The sequence below is a fragment of the Geospiza fortis genome, unplaced genomic scaffold (assembly GCF_000277835.1).
Source record: "Geospiza fortis unplaced genomic scaffold, GeoFor_1.0 scaffold53, whole genome shotgun sequence".
NCBI lineage: Eukaryota > Metazoa > Chordata > Aves > Passeriformes > Thraupidae > Geospiza > Geospiza fortis.
In genome coordinates this window covers 12,596,553-12,621,362 of record NW_005054305.1, presented here as the reverse complement: position 1 = coordinate 12,621,362, position 24,810 = coordinate 12,596,553, and positions in this window count along the sequence as shown.

The following is a 24,810-nucleotide window of genomic DNA, read 5'->3' as shown; positions in this document are numbered from 1 at the left end:
TTATTTGGTTTTAAAAAAGAACAACATGAGAGGGTTTGGGATAATATATTATGAACAGAAACCTTTTTAAACATAAAATTCTCAGAATAATGAGAGAGTTACAGCTCAGAATGGAAAAACATAATACAGCTCCACAGAGACACTTGCAACAACTACCCTGCACAAAAGACCTTAATCATATATGCTGTTCAGCTCTTGTTTTTAAGACCTCTAACAGTGATATTTTCCTTTTTTCATTCATTAATATTCTATGAACATGTTTAAAGAAGAGGAAGATGAGACATCAGTGTGTACTGTCATAAACAAATTATTCCAGACTCTCTATAGCTTCTCCACTTTCTGTTTGTGCATGGGATTCTGGTATTCTGACAGGGGTTACTGCTGATGTGATGGTCCAAAACATCTCAATTTCCCTTTCTTTCCATATGTTTCTTCCCTCAAAGTCACTGGGGATAACACAGATTTTGGCAATGCAGGGGAGGAGGAGGCAGGTCCTGTCCCCCCTGAATAGGAGATTTTGGTAGAGACACTCCAGTGATGATCCACGCTAATAAAAGGCAGGCAAAGAATAAGGAAAGACATATCTGTTGTGTGACCCAACACATAATTTACTAAAATGAAAATTACTGCTTGAAATTGTATTCCTAACACATTTTGGAGTATGTGCAGGCACAGACGTTTTGATTAGAATTTTGTGATGCCAAAAGGGAAAATTCTCCATGAGATGAAACAGTATTTCAAAAGTGCTTTTAGATTTTGAATTTTCTTGGAGTTCAATGATAAAATTCTCACTGTGGCCTCTGAAGTACCATAATTTGTGTCTTTTGTAAGATCACATGCCATTTCTCAGATAAAATGCTACTATACCTGCAACTCTGCTAGTTGACCTTGTAATTGTGCAATTTATTTTTCTTAGTTCCTTTTTCCCCCCACTTGTTAGGATGCTGCTGTCTTTCTTTATTTAAAGTACATTCAAAAGAACATTCAAAGTACATTCAAATCACATTTTTTGTGATTTATATTGATCGTGCTTTTATGCAATCATCCTTTGTTCTCATGCCTGTGTTTCAGTGATTGTCAGTGTGCACATTTATTACACCATTAGCAGAAAATATTTCTCTTTAGGAGTAAATCCATATCTTATTTTTAACCTATTAATATAATATTTGATAATGCTTCTTTTTTTGTATAGTTCAAAGCCTGAATATAGTTACTGTTTTTTCTTTGCTATCTATTCTCTAGACTGAAAATATTAGCTGCTTCCTTCTCCAAGTACTCAATAAGTGTTATTAAACTATTTAAAGAGTGAAAAGTATTTTGAAATTGATCCTTACCATGATATTTATGAATGGAGGAATTCAAATGAGTGAAAATGCATTTTTGCCTTTGCGAGATAAAATATGTTTGTGTTTCCAATTGCAAAAACTTAAATAATATTGTAATTTGATTCTCAATAATGCTCAAATATTTGTGCTGAACCACAAAGTTCCTTACTCAAAGAAAATATACCAAATTATACTACATGTAGCATAATGAATATAAGACTGAGGAATGAAGGCAGAAGGACAGTACAGTAAAAGCAGAGGAGTTCCCTGCATAACAGGATCATATTTTATCACAACTATGCTAACGTTTGGAAGGATAGATCCGAGCCAGGATTATTTATTATGCTATCTAGATCAATAGATACAACATATCTAAGTTGATGAGATTCTTGCAGACATCACAGAAGAACAGGCTGATCAGAAGGGCTTTAAAGAAAAGAGTAGAAGCCCTGTAGGTGTGGTAGAATGATGTAAAAGGAGATCATAAAGGAAAGAAGGGGTCATGGGAGAAAGGAGAAGAACCTGAGGGTAAATTACCCACCTTGAAGCAGCTGAGGTGCCTGCAGAGTGTGCCAGCAGAATCACCACTACAATCTGCACCTCAGGAATTGGCTAGTAGAACAGACAGAGTACAAATGTGCACAATCCTAATGGCAGTGAAAAAGGACCCAAACCTTGGCAATGGCAAAAAGAAATTAGAACTGAAGGAGTAACAACAAATACAGTGACAAGCACTCATAGATTTTTAATCTGTATGACAAAAACAGAAACAGAAGAAATGGTGCAAAGACACAGCATTATTTAATTTTTATGTTTTAAGAAGACAGCTGTGTCAAGGAAAATAGCTCTGGAGACGATACAGTTTATTTCCAAACATATTGCTCTCCGTAGTTAAAGTGTGCTGTCATATAGATACTCTGCAGCTCCATGTAGTGACTTGGAGCTGTGCTTCACTTTCAGACTGATTATTGAGGTTTTTCACAAAAATGGTTTACTGGGAATGGAATAAAATTGTCCCCTAAGAGCAGGCATCATAAGTGACTGCCAATACAACGAAGATGAAATAGTGCCTGAAATAATGTTTGATTTGAGCATTCTTATTCTAAAGCAAAACATTACAAGAATACACAAATCTTGCAATGTATTTATTCTGTTATGGATGAGTAGTTTTCAGTGTATGGAATTTTTACAACTGTAATACTGAATTTCAATAATTTAGTTGTTTTGGTTTTTTTTCTAACAGGGGGACAGTAACCTACAAAGTACACAAAGAAAAGATTTTATCTAGGCCAGTCCTATTTCCTGTGTTCTTTCAGGTCAAAAGCCTGATCTTGTGAAGGCAAACAAGCATTTTCATACCTATTTGGACTCTGCAATCAACTCTGCTTTGCTGCTATAATGAGGATGAATTTATTCACCTGCTCAGTGAATCCCAAGTGTAGAGTGAATGCCTGGTCTCTGTCCCAGCCCTTCTCTGCATCTGCACCAAAACTTTAGTTCCAGCAAGTAAGACCTATTAATTGAAATAACATTGTTAAATAATTCAAGAGTAAATTTTCATTTTTTGTAAAGCTCTGAAATTCTATTTCCTCTTTAAGTCAAATTCTGGACCACAACATGTCACAGGGACTGAGCAATTTGCTGAGCACTTAATTATCGAGTGTAAATTTTCTCAAGTGCCTCAATAATGACTAAAACCAAGTAAAGGTGTATCCAGAAAGAGGTTCAATTTAAGCTGAGTTTTATGAATTTAATATTGTTCTCTTGGCCAATTTAGATGTGGGTAATTCCTGTCTATATTGCTTTTGCAATTCAACTGGAAAAATAGGTTTCCTTTTTCACCTTTTAATATCTCTACTTTGCTGTCATGTGTCAGCAATCTGTTGCTGCATTTTGACTCCAAAATGATCTTCTTTTATTTTTTGTGGCTTCATTTAACTTAGTACTCATTAAATAAGGGACCAATCTTTCATCTTCAATTCACATCTGTACTTTTATTCACATTTATGTTCTTTACTTATTCAGACTATTCATTCATAAGAGTAAAGTTGAAAAAATAACCTTTGTAATTTAAAGCACTTACAGATGAACCAGGAATTGATGTTCTATAGCAGATTTCTAGGAATCTGCTAGGCAATCTTGTGGGTTTTTTAACCAGTGCTATAGGGCTTAGAGAAAGATTCTAGAAACTCTCTCTCTTTTTTTTTTTTTCTTTCATAAGTATGTGATTTTCTCAGTTAGGTGTTTTGTCCAGATCTCACAGAGACTTGTTTGAGCCTCAAAACATGAAAACATGAAGCCTCAGGACTTTTCATAATGTTTTGAAGTAACAATGGTAATAAAGTGCTAGGTCTTGTTTTTTATTCCCTTTTTATTGTATGACACGAGATATAATGCCAGTCTGGTAATCTCAGGATTGTTCTTGCTATATTATATCTCATGTAACCAATCACAAGTCTGCTAAGCTGGTATAAAAACATCAGAGCCTTGCTGGTTTATGTCCATTTTTTTTTTACTTTGCACTGGTAAACACATGGTAATAAAGGTGAAGGGAGAAGAAGACCTTCCCTTTAGATAGTTTAATTTTTGATCAAAATTGAAGTTCCTTAGGTTAATAGCTCAATACCCACTAAACTAAATACCTACTAAATACCGTGCATTGGATGAAATATCAGAAATTAATTCCATTTGGCTTAGAATACAAAATATGTGCTTCTAACCTAAAAGAAGCAGAGCTCCTTTATAATGTGTATTTTTGGGAATGATTTTAGACTTGTTGTCAAACAGGCTCACTTAACTATTCAAAAAGCCTTGCAGTTTTCATTTTGCATCAGGAGAAAAAGCTTGAACAATGGAAGGGTCAGGCAGAGAGGGAAGTGCATTAGTTGAACATGCCAAAGGGTAACCAAGAGAGAGAGAAACCACTCATCCTTTTAAATTAAATTGCAGTGTGTGTGCTGTGTAGTCTATATTCAGTGCTGTTCTTTTTACTGCTATTGAAGGTCTTTTCCAGTTCAGAGCCAACAGCTATAGGTGTAACTGATCTAGATTAATTTACACTGCATTTTGTGACATTTATTTTGATAAATAAATTTTTAAAATAACCTGTTTCAGCATATAATTATCAGCTGCAACTTTCTCCTGCAATATTACCAGTAAATTTCAAGTAAACTAGCTGCCTGAGAAATAAATAGAATTTAAGTTCTAAATAAGTAAAATATAAGTTCCACATCTTAAAACTTTGAGATCAATAGTTCTGAGGCTGTGGAATGCTCTAGTTGTATGAATACGATGTGAACTAAGCTACTGCCATGACTGATGAATTAAAATGCATTATTTATTATTTCATCTCAGTCTCATTTAAATCTTTGGCTTGTTCTGATTTGTAAGTTGAATTCTCCTCATTTTCCGCCAGTTACTAACTGACACAGCCTACAGAATTGCTTTTAGGATCCTCTAAGGCAAATCTTCTTTTGCTTCAGTAGACATGGTAAATTCCTAGCAGTGTTAAAATAACAAATTTGTTTAAGAACTTCAGTTTCTGAGCTGATCTCTTATGCTTGAGATATACTCTTTCTAAATGTGTGTACTGATAAAGGACATGAATATGAAAACAAAGTACACATGCTGCTAGGTACCATTTTAATATTAAAATGCAGTTTGAGTTTGAATGTGAGGATGTGTTCATAAGTCTCCATTTTTAGGTATTTTCTGAGGCCTTGAGCCCTATATAAATTCCACAATATTTGGATTGGGAAGTATCAGAGCTAAAGGTCATGAAGATATGAAAGTCCCTAAGGTTCTGTTCCTATGCTGTGTTCTGCCATGCTGAGCTATGCTGAATGCTCTACTTTGTTTTGGATGCTGTCTGTTGCTAGTACTGATAGATAAACATGCTGTCCTTACACACTATCTCTGCACCAGGGATGGCGAGAGGAATGAGCTCTAAATTTAGTATAGGAAATTAATGAAAGCAGCTGATGGACTGGACTAGTATTTCTCATGTTGGAACAATGTTTGGCAGTGCCCATGTAAACATATATCTGTGGCTTCAACAAAGTCTTATGTTAGGATGTGGTAGTGTTGCAAAAGCTTTGAAAGCCAGGTTCTGACTGTTGGGTGTGTATAAATGCTAAGTCCTAAAATAACATTAGTCAAGACTTAATATATTTTGTCTCATTTTTCAAAATTATGAGCCGTGACTGATCAGTAATGCTTAGAACTTAGTAATCTGTGATTGACAAATCAAAACAGTGTAAAATAAATTCTTTCTTCTTGTTCACAATAAAATTGGTGTAAATATTTATAGAGAGAAGAAAAAACCTATATTTCAAAAGTAGAAAATGTTTTCCTCTTGAAACAAAGCAGGAAGATCTTTGGAGTAGATTTGGAGTCAATATTTTTATATAAGAAAATCATGAGTTTTCAGAAGCAAAATTGGTGAAACAACACATTCAATGATTTTATTTTTGTTTGTTTTGTTTTTCTGCAATGAAAATTCTGGTCAGAGCCATGAGCATGACCAGATTCCTCCTGTGTAAATGACCTTTAACCGAGGATTGGAGAGAGCTGAGGTCAGATATTGAAGCCCAATTCAAGTATTTGATTAAAGAAAGATGGCTGATGGCAATGAATTTGGGATCACACTTATATGTCAAAACCCAAGGCAGAGCCAGAGGGTAACTTATGCCACATGGCCATGGACAAACCTCTTTCTCCTGAAGTGGGTCAGATTTATCAATACTGCTGGCTGAATTGACTCTGTGTATTTTGCCAGACTCCAAACCATGTTTCAACATTTCTTAGCTCCAGAGAAAATTAAGGCAGAGAACATGCTAAAAACTAACCAGTGTAAAATGATGATAATGACTTGTTTGATTAGCTAATGCTGACGTAGCCTTAGTGTCCTACATTCCAGTCTTCCCTTCATTTTCAGGGCTATAATTTCAGAAGTTCAGCAAAATGTAAATATTTCGGCTCAACAGAAAAGGGCGTGAGAAGATCAGCTCAACCTTTCAGTACAATCACTCTGAATCCCTGAGTACAAAGGCATTGGCATCTGAAGCAGGTGAGAAGGATTGCAATGATCATTTTGACCACAATAAGGTCAGTACTGAGAAAGGCCTCAGCTTAGTTTTTCACAGAAGTTATAGAGAAATCTGTGGCAGGTCATCAAGCATCCATGTAACTCACCTCTCTCTTTTATTTAGTGGTCTTACTATCTTTCTCTTGCTTTAAATAGCAGAGAATACCCCAAGGTGCTTTTCCTTTCCTGATTTGCAGTGATGGTTACTCAGGCATTTGGCTAACATGGATGTTGCCTCTCTGATGCCTCCTATTCCAGAGCTTGCTTGTTGGAGCAGGGAACCTCTACAGATGGCTACCCTACAGCACTGGGATGCATATGCTGTTTTCTTCATTGAGTACCAGCGTCTCCAAAACCAAGCACTCAGGACTGAAAGCACTTTTAGTTTTAGGCTTAAGGTTTAAGGTTTAAAGTGATGCTTGAGTTATAAGTTTTAAGCTTTTATATCTATATAGAAAATAATATATTTTTAAAGCTTTTATATACCATTAACTTTTTATAATAAGTTATAACTTAAGGTTTAAGCTGCTGCTGCTGCTGATGTTAGTGCTCTTGCTCATAGTGAGACAATGTTTTCTAATTAGGCTTTAGGTGCTACTTCCAGAGATAAGACCACATCTGAAGCTGCTTTTTAAAACTGGGTATCAAAATATATTAAAATTATTGAACCACGTGTGCATTTTGGTTGCATAACTTTTAAAATCTTTCCTTACTACTAAATAATAAGATGTGAAAATGTTCTCTTAAATTGTTTTTTCTTCTAAGAGGAATTTGTTTTGATCTTTTTAAAACAAGTTGCACAGATTTCAGGCTTTAAATTTCTCTATATACTTGATAGCAACAGCTCTCAGAAGACATCTCTTTGATTCTATTTTTCTTCCCAAATCGTTATTACAGATGCTAAGTAACATTACAATTGCCAGTGAAACTTAGACAAAATTCAGAATAACTAATCAGATAATATTCTTAAGCTTATTTTTTTAAATTTAGTCCTTCAGAATTTGAACTATATGGGTTCGTGATCAACCAGAACAAAGACAACATTTTTCTGTAGCTTTTTTTTTTCCAGTACATATTGTGGAATTTACAATTAAGTGAAGGCAAAATGATGCTGTTCAACTTTCTATGGAGTTTTATCAATTCTTTTGGTGTACAAAAGATGAGCTACGTCTTACTCTGGCAGTTTAAAGGCATATCACTCTACATAGACAGGAACAGCACAGAGTGATACAATGCTTTGTAATTCTTAGAAGAAAACCTGTCACTTTGTACTATAGCAAAGCATACTAAGAATCATTTAATTAACACAATGCTGATACAATGACACAGAATAAGGCTGTGGCGTTTTACCTGTACTTCTATAAATCTGAATTTTCAGCTCTTTTAAGATGGATAGGATTTTGGTAGGATTGTTATAACTGTACATCATGATAAGAAACTAATCCCTTTCACAAAATTCCTATGCATGTACAAGAACCTTTTAGCCAGCTGTTTGAGAAATGTTTTTGTAAGGTACAAAACATGAAAAGGCATCAACTTAGAGGCGTAGCCCAGGCACTCAATTTTTGAAACAAAATATTTGAGTGAGATTGGGACAGGGAGAGTCTTTCCCATCCAACAATATGATGCCGGAGATAGCTATGAGATATTCCTTCCATCCTCCTGTCTCCTTTTCTCTCAGGATCATGGAACTATTTATATATCCATATCTATATATCTGTATCTATCTATACATAATCCATCTTCTACTAGCATCTTGTCACAGTCCTTTGCACTCAATAGGAGAAATTGATTTTCATCATGAAAACAAAATGAAGGTTCCTCATAAGTAGTATCCAGAATTTATTAATATTTCTAAACCACATACTTTCCTTGAGTACCATGTAATACATATTTCTGACAAGAAAAATTTGTTTTGAGGTAAATGTCTCAAAGAAAGTTCAGTCATTTCTGACCACACAGCCTACTGTACACAGAATAGCTAAAGAAGACAAAAGAATTCATTGGTATTCTAGCAACCTTCTAGACGGACTGCACACAAATCCTGAAGGTTAATGTAGAGCTAAATTAATTAAGATAGCACATAATTAATAGCACAAAAAATTAAGACAGCACATTTTCAGGGCACTGACAGGACAAGGGACAGTGGGCACAAATTGAGACATAGGAATTTCCGTCTGAATATGACAAAAAACTTCTTTATTTTGATGCTGACAGAGTTGCCAAAAGAAGTTGTAAAGTCTCCTTCTCTGGAGCTATTCAGAACCTGTCTGGCTGTGATCCTGTGCAACCTACTTCAGCAGATGGATTGGACCAGATGATCTCTAGAAATGCCTTCCAGCCCCAACCATTCTGCAATTCTTTGATTATGATAACATACAAGATAAGACTATGGTCCTTCCAGAATTTTTCAGTCTGAACAAGGCATTAGTTCTTAATTTTGTTCTTAAAAAAACCAAAACTTATCTGCATCACAATATATACAAAATATTTAGGAAAGCAAAGAATAATGAATTTCTGATGCACTTTCATCCCTGCTGAGTTATACCATTCAATCATCAGTCCTTTTCTTCTATTTTTTCAGCCGCGTTTTCCTTAATCATAAATAAATGCAAAGGTGTAAATGATTCATTAGTTCAAAGCTGGCTAGGGGAAGCAGGGAGAAAACATGAGAAATGCTATTCAGATGGAAAGGAGGTATTCAGGTCAGAAAAAGGGTAAAATAGACCAGTGATGAAAATTACAGGAAGGACAGGCATTGTTTACATACATTAGAATGCCACTCTCATTTGAGTACTTGCATCTTTCCATGAAATGAAATGACATCTTAACAGAACCCATTGCATCCTATGCAGGAAAGCAAAAATGATAAATTACTGAATTTTTTAAAAAGCAAAAAGCACAGTTCAGATATATTTGAATAATTTTTGTCTTAGGAGTATTGGGAGTCTCCATAGGTTGGCATTGACTGACCAGGCCAATCAGGTCACATGGTGTCTCTTTTTTTCTTTCAGCCATAAGTAATAATTGCTTTTTTCCATGGTTCTGGTCCTGAAACAGACCACGATTGATCACTTCATAGCTTTTAAGGCCAGGAGAGAACTCTGCACTTATTTAGTCTGACACATAACATGACATAGGCAGTAACACCCCACCCAATGACATCCATGTGAAATCCAATAATTTATGGTTTAATATAGTACATCTCTGGAAAGAAACTCATTATTGATTTTAAAATGTTGCATGATGGACAGAAAATCTACTACTTTCCTTCATAAAGTGGCCCAATGGCTATTTTCTCTCACTGGTAGAAACATGTCTCGTATTTCCACTCTGAATTTTTCTATCTATAAACTGTAGGCAGTGAGTTTTGTTGTAGCTACAAATAACATGGCATCCATTAGCCTTCTCCTACTGCATCCTAGCTTATTATTATGTTATAGGTCAGTCTCTTTATTTCCTCCCCATGGATAAGTTGCCGCCTTGAGTATTTGCCTGTGAGGGAGTCTTTGAGTCCCATGATTCATTCTGAGTAACAGCTAGAAATTGGGTTTTCAGACTACTGCTTGAAACTGGGAACTAGTTCATGTATGGAGACAATATAAGGTTTTGAGCCTTACTAACCACTTACTGCATATGTACAAATGATTTAGAAGAGTATCAAACAATTCATGAAGATGATGGTGGATCTTGCAATTTTATGTCTTAATATGGAAACAACTCCTGCAGATTGGCAAATGGGACAGCACTTACAGATGGCTGGATACAAAGAAAATAAACAATATTTAAGTTATTTAGTCTGAAGGGGCTTCCTTGCCAGTCTGAACTATCTAATGGGCTGCTGAAAGAGAGGTTCCCAGGAGGAAAGAGGTAAGAGAGTGCCAAAATACATGATGTTTTCTTGACCATAATACCTACTGCACTGGCAATATCTGCATGTAACATTGCTAGAAATGCAAAATATGTAATTTTTTTTTTTTATTTAGGATAGGAGACAATTTAAATTTAAAAGTGTGGTTTGTTAGTGTGTGGTTAGCAAGATTATTTAGCTTAGTTTGTTAGTTAGTTTGTTCCTTGGGGTTGTCGGTGAGCTTGAAATAATTTTAGGAACTCTTTAGATAAATGCACTGGATAATTTTATGTCCTTTCATGTTCCTCAAATGTATTGTAGAAGTCCTATTTGACTAGGGCCATTGAAGTATTCTAGGTATGGAAATTAGTTTCTAGATTCTGAGCATTCATTTTCTAAGGAAATTTTTCTCTCTTCTTTCAGAACAACCCAATTTCCAGCATAAGTCGTCCTTACATCCAGCATCTCAAAACTAAATGAGACAAACTGGATTTTCTGGATTGTTCTCATGACATAACCTAGTTTCCACAAAAGGCAATGGAAGATTTATCAATTGCTCTAATGGGAGATTAAATGGCAAACTTGACAAAAAATCTAACCATAACTAATCAGCGTTTGTGTCAATGTTAACTCTGCCAAGTTGAGTTGTACTGAGGAGCCAACCTAAAACAGCAGGATACCTGATATTGCAATTACCATCCTGTCTGTCAAAAGCCCTTCTTTTTTGACAACAATGCCATGATTTTGCCACTTGAAACTTCTTTAATTGCTGTAAGAACTCATAGATGGTGTTCAAGCAGTTGGTGATGGAAACTATTCTGTGTTTGCAATGGACATCATAAACAAAGTTCCTAGAACCATGAAAGACTAATTTTACGATTTTTTAAATCTTATTTTTGCAGCATAAATGCATCTAATCTGGGCAGTAGTGCATGTAAACTTCTAGTCCATGGAAGCAAGTGGTAATCCATGTGACTGACTTTATTGCCTTCTATAGTAAAGTGAAAGGACCTGTGGGCAAGGATAGAGCAGTGGATGCCATTAGCATGGGTTTTAGCAAGGCTTTTGATTGTCTCTCTCAATGCTATTGTATGCAAGTGAGGACTTTATGACTGAGTAGAAAATCTAAGGGTAGAAAGATGACGGGAGGGTTAGACTGAGGGACTGGCATTTAATCTCATACTCTACATGAAGGCGAGTAACAAGGGATCATCACAGGGTCTAACTGGGTACCCCTTCTCCTCAACACTTTTGTCTCTGACCTGGAGGAGACAATTATCATCCCTCAACCCCCAAAGTCCAGGAAAGGCATCAGTAACTTGGAGACTGCACAGCAAAGGCAACCAACGTGCTCAGTGCGCTGGAGCACTTGTCCTTTGAGAAGAGTGATCAGCAGGAGGAGAGGCAGCTTTGGGGAGACTGAACAGCAGCCCACTGTTAGCTACTCGTGGTCATTGAGAAAGTGGAGCTGGCCCTCACAGCTGTGAACAATGGAAGGGTGAGAGACAGTGGGCATAGCTTGAAACATGAAATGTTCAGACTAAATGTAAATAGAAACAGTGGAATAGGATGTGTGGAGAGGTTGTGCTGTCTCCATCCTTGGAGGCTTCCCAGGTCCAGCTGGATAACGCCCTGGAAAACAGTGAATTGGATGATAAATGTTCTGAGGACTCTTCCATCCTTGACACTGTGATTTTAATTCCTCATAATAGCTAATTGCCCCCCACGCAGGGTGCCTAAACTGCAATGGAAGGAGCCTTTCTTGGGTTTAGATGCCTGGTTTTTAAGGTGCCGGTGAAACAGAAATGTCATCCTATCAAGGAATGTAAATAGTGCTAATAAATGGAGTCATAATGCTAATCATAGCATGGGACTCTTAAACGACAAGCCACTTCCTTAATCTCACCCCTGTAGTAGTGATCAAGTCTTTTCCCCTGGAGAAGCGATTTTCTGTAAATTCCTGTCATAGGTATTTAGATATTTTCCTCCTTCACTCACACATTCACACACACAGTAACCATGAAGCCACATTCCAGCTAGCTTCTGAGGTGTATTTATGCCAATTTTACTTATCTCAAAGAGCAGAAGGTTACTCTAAGTCCGTTTGTGCTTGGGGATGTGAGATACAGAACAACGTTGCTGTCTAGCTTTCTATAGACATTGGACTTCACATTTATCATAGAGTCTTCCTTGATAATTGTCCTTCTGCATCTCATCATAATCGGATGAAATAGCTAAGAACCATGGTTCTGCTGGTCGTGCTTTATTGAAGCAGTGCCTATTTATCTAGTATGGCTATGCTTGCATCCAAAGCAGCACTTGCCTTCAGGTCCAGTACTCTGTTAGATGTCTCTGATGAACACTTGGCTTTTAGATGCTTACAACTATGACCTATTCATTAACTAATACAATAGTAGCTAAATTACAAATGCAATGGCCTTTGATACCATGAAAGACAAGTGTCTTAACCAACAGCAAAGTCAATAATAGTTTAAAGGTATGTAAAGTTATTATCTGGAGTACAGATGTGAGAGGGGAACTGATAGTCTGAAGGGTAAACTTGATAGCCTAGGATAAATTATACATGCCTAATTACTAGATAGCTATTTTTCTATCTCTATTAAAATGTAGGATGGAAGATATAAAATAGAAATAACCTTGAAGATTTCTGTAGAAAGGTTGGTTGGAGCAGACATGCAGCCTGCCTGATCTTCTTTACACTCTGAAATGAGTAGGGGGAGCCTGAAGAGCAGGAGATGTCTATGAACAATATAAAATTCTTTAAGGAAAAGATATGGACCTTTTATTCATATGAATTGGAAACTATTGTTTGTGTCTTAAGCTTCTTATCTCCATTCAATTCTTTATAAATTATAAAGTTAGTGAATTTAATTTGTAAATAATCAGTGAATCTTTCATTTACATGATTCTAGTTGCATACATTAACAAATTTACACAGCTTTGAAGAACTCTGTCCTTTCTTGTTTTTAACCTCCCAGTCATGCCATCTGGTTCTGTGCAATGGCTGCTGAAATAGTTCTTTTCCTTTTTAAGGTGACCTTGGGTTGACTTCACATTTCACATAACTGATTAAACTTAGTGGCAATTATTTTCAGATATTTTAACATACTCTGAATCTTTTCTCATGTACTTGCCAGAAATCTAATTTTAAAATAAATTTGCACATGTAACATTTTTGCTATTTGCTTTTAGTGTATAATTATACTGGTACCACTGTGAAGACACCTCCAGTGTGTCCAAGATGGGTGTAAAGACCTGCCAGCAAATGTACTCAAGATGGTAATTTGGGCATTGTCTTTCAAATGTACAGATGTTGATGAAACAAGTGCAAGAACAGTCTTTAGAATTCGGCCTGTAGTAATAGATATATTCCAATAGGTAAATGTCTTGAGTACTCCAATGTGCAAAGTGCCATCCCGGTCATTTATTCCATGTGGAATAAACCTTTCTATTCCATGTGGAATAAACTTTTCTTTGCCATATGACGAGGCAAGCCCAATTCAGCAGGCCTGTTGAATTACCAAATAAAATTCAAATGTCATTCAGGCATTTTGTTTCAATGATTTGATTTTGTATTGTCATTTTTACTCAGAAGTTATTATAAATTAATTAAAAGACCATCTGAAACCCCTCAGGTAATTTTCAAGCACAATGAGAATCTCCCTTGTACAGATACTGCTGTTCCTGTCATTCTGTGAAGATATTTTAATCAGATATATTAATTTTTCTCCACTAACATGGAAGGGGGAAATATATGATTATGGTCTGTCCCTGCTGTCAGCAACGCACAAATCTACTGGCATAAGTAGGATGCACAGGGTGTAAGTCAATGGCACAAGTCCAGTATATTATTTCACTTGAAGTATAGCAGGCTATAACAAAGCAAAAAGCCATTCTGTGTAGGCTGTCATGTGAAAGAAAGCCAAGATGCAGAAAGATTTATTTAACACCTTTGGCAATTAATATACATATGTGTTATGATAGCTCATGGAAGCAGTTGGCAACAGAACCCTCTAAAATAGCAGTTCAGCCGAGATGCTCAAGGATACAGGAAACCCACTGGTGACAAAGGATGTCTGTCTGAAAGCTGCCTCTTTCTCCACATTTCTCTGCTAGTCTTACTACTTGAGTTGTCTGTTTCATGGTTTTGTGCAAGTGAGGCATCACTTCTCCTTTTCTAGATAATTTTGGTCTTAGATGCCCAATACCTTTCTGTTCTTATTCATGGGAAGGGTCTTTTACTGCTTTGCTGCCCATGCTGACTTCTCTGTATTAATAGAGCCATTGCAACAGGAGGGTGAGCCTTATTTTAATTTCATTTTACCAGTAGGGAGCCAAGGCTCTAACTGGTCAACAGTGGATTTTTAAGATCTTAATGTCTTCCTACAGGTATTGGCCTCCTGGTAGCTGATAAAAAAAGTGAAAGGGCATTGCCCTCTGAGCTGCCACTGTTCACAGCCTATGACACTCCTGTAGAAGCCACACATTTCAGTTTCAAATGATATGCTGAACACAGGGTGTCATGACCCAGAAGACAGTATACATTCACTTCTTCTACTAAGGCAGAAAAATTCTGGAGCAAATAAAAAGGGATGACCATTTCTTAAAATACATCACCAGAAATCAGGAGACCTCACTAATCACTTCCATTTGAATTTTTCCTTCTGTACTATTCCATTTTCCATAGGTTTGGCCAGAAGAAGTAATTTTTTAGGAATGGCTCTTCTAGAATGGCAAAGGATAAGGAATCTCTAGCAAGTTGCAAACTAAGCTGGAAATAAAGATGTATTTTCATTAGGGCTTGTCTGTAGTTTAGGGAAAGCTCTTCATATCTTTGCAGAAAGTCACAGTTTTTTTTATGAATTCCCAATAAACTACAATACTTATTGTTGAATTGTGTTTTTCTGCCGTGGCTGTTGGAATTTATAATCTTGATTACAAGAGATACAAGTAGAGTGAAAAATGACAAAAAAAAATCTCAGTTTGCTTATATGCTTTGCAGTTTTGTACTCTTCAAAATATTTTTCTTTTGGGCAGCAATCCCAATGTCTCCTGTTACTGACGCTAAAATGTAAATGGTGGTGTTAATGGGCTACACTATAGAGGTGTCACTGTTGACTTGGGCTTTTTTTATCCTGTTTTCTGTTGCTGTACTGAAACTGCAGAAACTGAGCAGAGAATTGAGGAGAATAGAAGTGGGCTCACTTTCTAAAAGGTGATCACATCAACTAACACAATTTAGTGTTTGAAGGGAAAATGATTGCAGTGCAGGTTCTAGGCTCTCATGTAATCTTTAAGATAGGCTTAAATATTTCTAAGGTCAAAGTATTGCAGATAGCAAGCTTTTTCAGGACAGTTCCTGTGGCTGAATTCCATGCTCACTCAAAATTGAAAATACTGTACTGTATACTGGTTGTCAAGGTCACAACATTTTTGCTTCAATTACCCTTTAAGCACTGGCTTTTAAAATTAAGAATGTCATTATCCAACACTGGCTTTGTAACCCATGTGTTTAAAATTAATGTTGGGAGGAGTGTGTTAAAGAGTCAAAAATAAAGTAAAATAAAGCAAATATCCCATATCTAGATATCGACAAATTAAATCAGTGACTAATGATTATATTGTTTGAAATTTTTTTCCTATCTAATCTTTACAAATATGTTTCTTAACATTTTGCATAATATCTTGGTTTAGTGCCTGTCTCAACACCCACAAGAAATCATGGAAGAAAGACATGAGAGTCTTATAGCCAGATTTGAGAGCACCAGAGTTTTTGACCAGTCAAACACAGTTGTAACCTGTGGAATATACAGTTGTTTTATCTTTTACTAAAGATAAGGAAAGGACCTACAAGATGCAGTCAATCCATCATAAATGGAAGAAAAAATCAAAAGAAATCTATGTTAACACACGAGAATATTTTAAATTGGGTCTGAACTGTCAGAATCCCAGGTTTCTATTTAACTGTCATTTGGTTTTCCTCAAATAAGCAGGAGATTGATACTTTAAGAATGCCAGCTGGAACTGCTACAATGAAGTATGACCTCTTGTGTGATCATGGACAAGAGCATTTCCACGTATGTCTGTCAAGCTTATAGCAAAATCAGTTGAGGAAGTCCAAATTCTACTGCTAATAAATATTCCCACTAGATACCCTGGAGAGAGACAAAGAAAATGAACAAAGAGCAGAGAAAACAACATATGAAGAGAAAAGGAAAAAAGAGGCCACACAAGAGCATGAAGTAAGAGGTAGATTTGAAAGGGAAACAGAAAAGAGAGGGGGATGGAAGGATAATGAATACGTGTTAGAAACAGGAAAGCTTTTGATAACACCATACCATGAGCTTGCATCTGTTCTTTCTTTTTCCTCATAAAATATTTAAAAGTATGACCTGTGGAATTGCAGATGAAAATACAGAGATGAATGATACATACAGCACAGCATACGTAACCCACAATTAATGATTACTGTGGAGTGATATCATTATGGGACTCACAAGCAATTTAGAGGGATACCAACCTGCAAACAGTGAAGAAATTAAAAAAAGAAAGTGCTCGAACTAAGAATTCACTTAATTATGTCTTGCAGAAGTCAAACAGATGAGAACCCTTTCATTTTTAAAAGCTCAAATACTTTTTTATCATTTACTCACAAAAAACAGCACTGGAAGAAGGCAAAACTTCCAGGCTGAATCAATTCAAGTACAGTTTATTCTTTTGGACTAGGGATGCTCCCATTATTAGCAAGAGAAATTAATTTTTAAGAGGCAGTTTAACATTCTCAATTACTCAGAGGAACTGAAAGTATAATAAGGAGCTGGTGGAATATAACTCCTGTAAAGGAAAAGTTACTTTCAAAAGTTAAAGGCATATAATTTACAATAAATTTGTTTCCTTGACTGTAGCTGAAAGTCAGAATGAGCTGAACTCTTCCATTGGTCAGACTACAAAAGATACTGATTCATATTTTTTCCCCGGCCTTGAAATTTGTCCATCACTTTACTCCTTTGGAGCTTGTGCTCTAATGTGACATGCTGGAAAATCTACAATAATGAACCACAATATCTGTAGCAGTACTTAAAATACAGTCTCAGATTATAATCTTTAGTAAGCAAGTATTGGGTCATCCTAAAAGTAATTTTTATTGCTCTTTCAGAGTGAGATATTAAAACAAAAAATCGTAACAAAGTTTTTTCATTTTTAAAATGTACTTTCTGGCAGGGAAAGGCTCCAACTGAAAAAGAGTTCATTTTTATATTTGGAACAATTTAAGTGTCTGCACTAAAATTTAGTGAGTGAGTTAATGACCCTCCATTTGAACCTCAATTTCATACACTTCAGTTCTTGCATTTAGACAATTTTTCACCTTAACAAATCAACAAATAATTTAGCTTCCTGGGGAATACAGTATCAGAGCAAAATCCAGTAGGCTTTAAGTGAGATATGTTTGAACTTTCTACATAACACTGGGAGTGTTTTGCAAAGCTTGTAGAATATCATGCTGCTAATGAGACCTTGCAGTTTCAGTGGTATCACTTTGTCAGTACAAACCATTTTCTTATAATTTATGTTTTCTCAGCTGTTTTTTTTGGTTAACAAAAATGAAATGGTATTGCTCAATTTTTTTCAGCCTGAGTGAATGCTTTTTTACTTTGCAGTAGTCATTTATAATTTTTATTCACAACACATCCTAAAGTAGACTGGGGACTAAAAAGAGACCTCTGCAGGGCTGGGAAAGAATTGTGGACCTGACTGTCCTTGCCTAGCTGCCCTAAACCAACCCACAGCCCAGGATCCCAGTTGAGCACCCTTCAGAGGCGCTGCAGGGTCTCCAGCCCTGTTCCTGACCCCTTATTTTGATTTCCTGGCTTGTCCTTGGCCCTGAGTTGTTACCTGTTTTTTGGCTGGTGTTCATCAATCTGTCATCAGGGCCTATTGCCATCACCATCCTGCTTGGGGGAAGATGCTGCCCTGCACATCACCCTGTCAGTGAGCTCACACCTTTTGGGCCCTGAGCTGGGCACCAAGAAGACAAAAGATCCCATGGCCCCCAGACTCCAGCTCTGCACCCAGAGCTTCCCTCGCCTCACACCTCCTCCAGTGTTTCCACACCCACTGAGAAATGGTACAGTGGTTTGTCCGTCTGATGCACTCAATACTGCCTGCCTTTACCCAGGGGACAGCAGGTGTCAGCCTGTGGCAGCACCATTCCCTCCTGGCTCTCAGGAAAGGCTCTAAGCTGGATTAACTCCTATGTGGAGTCAATGGCTGCCTGTGACTGAGTCACAAACATTTACAATGGAAGAAAGTTCAGAATAGATGACTGTGGATGATGTACTTGCAGTGCTTGGAGCAGAGGGTAGAAAGTGATAATGGTAAAGGGGAGTGAATTTGAGCAAGGAAATTGGACTATGTGTTCTCAAGAGGTCCCTTCTCATCTACAGGATTCAGTGATTCTGTACAAGAAGATGCTCAAAGTTTGATCCAAAGTGAAAGAGAGAAATAAAACCAGAATTGACCACATTGCAAGAGAGGTTGAAGGTTGTTTACTTTAGCCTACAGTTTTGTACAAAACCTCACTCTCAGGAATGCATCTTTGATGTAGATAACATATACTTATAAATAGTGATTTAACTCTAATGGAAAGGTAAACTGAAGTCTAAAATTAGTGCCTCAATTCATGCATTACGAGTGAGAGGTATAACATTTTAGGTATTCAAAGCTTAATTTGCTGATTTTCAAAGAGAAGCATTAATTTTGTGGCGCTTGAGATGACTTGATTAAATCCTGGAACCACTGAAGTCTGTGTAAGGTTAGACACTGGCAGAGCTTTGCATAATTTACTCTCTGCAAGAGAGTAAATAATTTACTCTGTAAGAGTCATTGCACATATCTGTTGGAATTCCTATAGTGCATCTACTACTGTTGTAATGAATCGATTCCTCCCATTCCCCTCCACTTGCAAGTTGTCTTATTAGTGTGTGCATCTTACCTGGCAGACAGTGTGCTTGTTGATCTACTCTTTTCCATATTTTTTCATATTTTCCATTTTTTCCATATTATTCTTTTCCATGGCCTCAGAAAAGTTTGGGCCCAGCCTGTACAAACTCCTGTGTCACCACTAAAGCACCATCAGCACCACAATATTGAGTAATTGACTGAACACAGGGCTTATAGAACTCAGAAGTGAAAAGAAGCACTGCAGCTTCATGATGCATCCAGATTCTTCCTCATCAGTGGCAACTCTGCCAGGCCTCCTCAACCACTCAGTCAAGCCAAATGAACTGAATCAAATGGGCACTGGAGACCCATGTAAAATTCTGCAATTCTGACCTAGGAAACAGAGGTGGGCCCCTAAACTCTGCAGTCAAAAGGGTAGGTCTGTATTCCCAGCACGCTGCAGAGTGGGCAGAAATGCTCAGAGAAGCACTCTTAGCTGCATGTTTGAGACTGTCCACATGGAACTGCTGCCCAGTTCTGGCCACAGCTCGTGGTCTCAGCTACTCCTACACAATAAGGTACTGAACAACTTGCAGTGACTGCAGTGGAACACACATTAGAAGTTAAAGTCTATTCAAGATGACAACATTTGAGCCAGTGACAGGAAAAGTAGGAAACTAGGACAGTTTGGATTCACTCCTGGTAAGATGTGATATGCTTCACCCTTCACCACTGACTGGTCTAAAGAAGGAATTGTGACAGAGCCGACTTCCTTCTAATGCAGCTTGAAGATCCCATGCCAGGGGGTAAGACATGATGAGAAACAGAGAAATAGTCCATGTAAGCAAAATAAATAGGCAAACAAATTAACAACAATCTCCCCCACCCAAATCAAAATATTTAGAAAACTGTTTCTATTTAGAATCTACTGCAGACCTGCTATTTTCATCAAAAACGTTTTCATTATGTCAGAAAATTGAATTCTGGCAGCAGAGCAGATCACAGAGTTTATCTCTGACTGCTGATGAATTTTCAATACGCTTGTCTTGAATATTCCATACCTGAGACCATCAACTCTCTTGGTGTGGACAACTCAAGACAGTGGAATTTTTTTTTTTACTGTCTCCAGTTCATATGTATGAAGAACTAATTTGTGTTTCCAACTGAAATGTCTATTCTTTTCTAAAAATAGTGCTTATAAACCATAGACTGCAAGTGACTGACTACAAATATGAACTTTCAACCAGAAATGGAAGTTTCACCTATGTATAGAATAATAGAATCATAGAATATTCAAAGTTAGAAGAGATTCCCATGCATTTCCCAAAACTTTCTGCTGAGCACAGCAGTAACTTTGATTTCCTTCTGTTCAGCTTCCACTGGCTGCTCTGTTCCTAGGCTGTATCTACATGCTGTTGTTGTTAACTGCTGCTGTCTCAGTCCCTATGGAAATGGAAATAAACTGAGATGATACTGAAAGGTTGCTAGGAAACAGTCAGATGATGGTGATGAGGAGGACAGTACCCCCTTATTGAGGATATTTCTCTACAGTTTGGCAATCTAGATGGCCTTTGACAATTTATCAATTATAGGTGCTGCTAAAGAATTACATTTTTAAAAAATCAGGAATGCTTTTCACACCTGCACTTATGAAGACAAATGCAAAAATTTTTTTGACAAGATTTTGATGCTTTTCTCAACTGTACATGGAACAACTCTTTAAATTTATTCTAACTCAGGCTGATGCAGAGTGCAGTAAATATCTGACAAGTTATATAGCACACTTACTATACTTCATATATCTCTTTATAGCATACTCACAATGAATATTTGAGTGCTTTCCAGTAGTGCATTAAGAAATGTGACTAATGCTTGTTACATGTTTATTCTTTCATTCCTCTCCCCAGGGGAAGATGTGTCTACTGTGTAATGTTTTGTTATACAACATATAATGCTTGTCTGACTGTTTGTCTAAATGTTTATGTTGCAGAAGGAAAGGTTAAGAAAATCTAATTTGAACTTGGAAAGGAGGATGGCACTCAACTTGTTCTGGACCTTGCCTCCTGCATGAGTCGATTTCTCAATCTCAGACTGGTCCCAGCAAAACCACTGTTTTCTATTTAATAAGATTTATCGTCCTTGGAAAGGTTTCCCTTTGCTGGTAGAACAAAATCGTCAATCACTCCTTTCATTCTGGGACTTCAGTTTAGATACCCTGGGTGCTGGTCACAAAAAATCACAGTGCAACTTTAGAATCCAATTCAGTAGCTGGAGAGGCTGGAAATCACCCTCTGTAAACCACAGCAGTTTTTTGTCAGCTGGAAGAGCTTGAAATCCCCCATAGCTCTCTGGGCTACTACCACAAAGATTGTTTCTCTTGCCACATACTCTTGCTGTGACCTGCAAGGGTGACCAGGATTGACTTTCAGCAAAAGAGTTTTCTGATGGCCTGTGTTTTGGGAGCAATGCTTGCTTGTACAGGAAGCTTCTGAATAGGAAAAATACAAGGATTGGCAGCACACAGGCCCCAAAAGGAAAATCAGATTGCCGGTGAAAAAAAACTAGGTGGGAAGGAAAAGAAGGGATTTGTTGTCTGGTTTATTTTGATATATTGTAGAAAACTATTGAAAGAAATACCTTTGCTAAGTTTTCAATACAATGCAGAATCGTTTAATAATTAATGAGATCTGTAGTGAGCTGCAAGCAAATTTGTAAAGGGAAGTATAAAAGAGATATTGATTTCAGTTTTATCTTTATTTTATTTGTACTCTATAAATTGTAAATTTTCATCATAAAATTCTTCACACTTTATGGCATTTTTATACTTAAGTTGTATTACTGCCATTACTGTGTATTTTATATTTCATAGCACATAATGTTTCTCATAGCAATAACAATGTCTTTCCTGGTAACCGTTGTATCATAAAGAGTCCTGAAGGTATGGCATAACTTCTGGAGATGAGCCTTACAGCAATCAGGACCATGTGCCCAGGCTAAAACATCTGGAATGGCCATAAGGCTCAATATTTGCATATTAGCAAAACTGAAAACGAAAGTTTTCAGCAGATGTTAGCAAATTCAGTGAAAAGACTACCTACACGCAGCAATGAGTGGATCAGTGTTCATTAACACATATTGCTCTTATTTGTCTTCATTTTCAGATGGCAAACAGCTTCTCATGGTTTTATGTTGTTTTTCTGTTCTTTTTTCCTTTGCAACCTGCAATGATCTTTAAAACACAAAGGAGAAGGTAATGGATCTATCAGGTTTTTACAACTATTTTTCAGGAGAAAAGTTATGATACCCTAAGAGATTAACACTTTTTTTCTTCTCAGCTCTTCCTTTATATTTTAATAGATATTTATTATAGTTTGTCAAAACTGTATCAGAAATTCCTTCTTTTCTAAAAGGATATAAAAATAAACCTTTGTGTGTTATATTATACTACAGAAAAAAATAGTAGGTTTTTTTTTAATGTCCTGTGTTTATACAAATATAATCAATGAAATATATAAAGGCAAATTAAGATTTCTTTGCACGCCTTCTCGTACCAATGAATGCATTTTTATGTTGGCAGATGTTTTTCTCTAAGATTTAAGCTTTTCTCATCTCATCAGTAAGTTACAAGTAAATCAAATAATGACAGTGAAGGACCTATCATTCCCTACAGTAGAGCAGATGGGTCCCATGGTTTAATTAAATAATGTTGCTGCAGGCACTATGAGTGAACAGAGGTGTTGAAAACTTCAGTACTACAGAAATCGCTGCCAAAGAGCAAATGCAAAAATGGCTACTTGGGAGAATATGTAAGAGGAAAAGTCAAAAGTACTTTACATTAAAAAAAAAATATTGGAAATCTGCTGCTGTTCTTCTTACCTGGCTATCCTCTTCTCTGATCCTCCTTTATACTTAACTGCATTCTCAGTAGAATGAATGAAAACAAGTTTGTTTCAGTTTTCTCCTGTTTCTCAGTTGATTTATACCAGTTGTAACAACACAAGTCTCAGAGGACTAATCCCATAAAAATCTATCTGCACTGGGGTGTGTTTTACAACAGGCACCTTCAAAATCTTCCTGTGATAGCATCTTTTGTAATGTCTATATAACATCTGACAGCATCTAAATCTCACATGTTTATTTGTCTATCATCTTTGGGTTACATTCTTTCATCAGGAAATTTGCTATCATATTTGTCCCAATTTAAAAAGCAATTAATGATTTTTTCCCATTACTATCAGAAAATATTTCTATCTCGGGAAATAAAATTCTCCTTGGTAAATTTTCATAAACAGAAATTTTCATTCCTCTCATTTAGGTAAAATTTATTCATTCAGAAAAATGATGTAAAAAGCCATACTATGATGATCTGAAGGAAGTTATTTCTTTTTTAGGAAAAGTTAAGAGGCTTAATAAAGATGAGAATAGGAGGGCTTGTGGTGAATTTTTACAAATATATCACAGTAAAAATGGGAGATAAAAAAATACTTAAACTGAAAGGTGACAGTCATTGGTAATTTAATCAATAAATTCCTCAAAGACGCTACCATATACTTAATTAAATAATAAAAACTTTTCTGTTAATTGAGGTTCCAGGTTTCTCTCAGTGCAGCTGAGAACTGGGGTTTAACTTTGGACCTGAGTCATGACCTTGTGCTACATAAAAGCCCTTGCCATTGCGAGTCAGTGAGGAGCGAGGGGTGGAGCTTTCTGAGTTGCTGCTGAGTGGCTGATTATAAGAGGTCTCTGGGGAGCGCGGCGACCCGGAGCAGGCAAACAGGGGTGTGGTGAGTCTCTGGGACGTATACGAGGCAGTTTGCGCGGCAGTTCGAGCAGGCAGGGCAAGCAGGCAGGGTTGCCAGCCTTCTTACTAGTAAGGAGTTCTCTGTGTTGATTGAGGTCTTTCTGCTGCCTGGTTGTGTTTGAGGCGTCTAATAGTAATGGTTTCTACACGGTCAAAAACTGTTGCTGGTATGAGTCTGACTGACCAAGTTGAGCCCTCCAAAAAGGATGCGTCTGTACAGACCCATCCGTGCCCAGAGTGTCTGAGCTTATCGGTGGCTTCAGGGAGTGTTGTGGAGGAAACCTGCCTGCGGCGTGAACAAGTGAACGACCTCCTTTCACTAGTGGCTGAGCTTAGGGAGGAAGTTGAAAGGTTAAGGAGTATCAGGGAAAGCGAAAGGGAAATAGACTAGTGGAGTTCAGCCCTTCCATCTTTAAGGGAGGCCTCTGACCAAGAAACTGAGGACTTACATGCCTCCCGCTTTCAGGCAATAGAAGGGCACCTGGGAGATGAAGAGGAGATGAAATTGGTCCCCATTCAGGGAAGTAATAACAAAAACTCCCCCCATCCCCATCATTCAAACAGGTGCCACTTCAGAATAGATATGAGGTCCTGGATCTAGAGACCCAACTAGATGATATAGGAGAAAATTGTCTGCCCAGTGAACCCCCCAGTTATGATTCATCTGTAAGACGGATCACTACCTCTAACATCAAGAAGAAAAGAAGGGTAATTGTTGTAGGTGATTCCCTTCTGAAGGGAACTGAGGGCCCCATATGTCGACCAGACCCATCCCACAGGGAGGTCT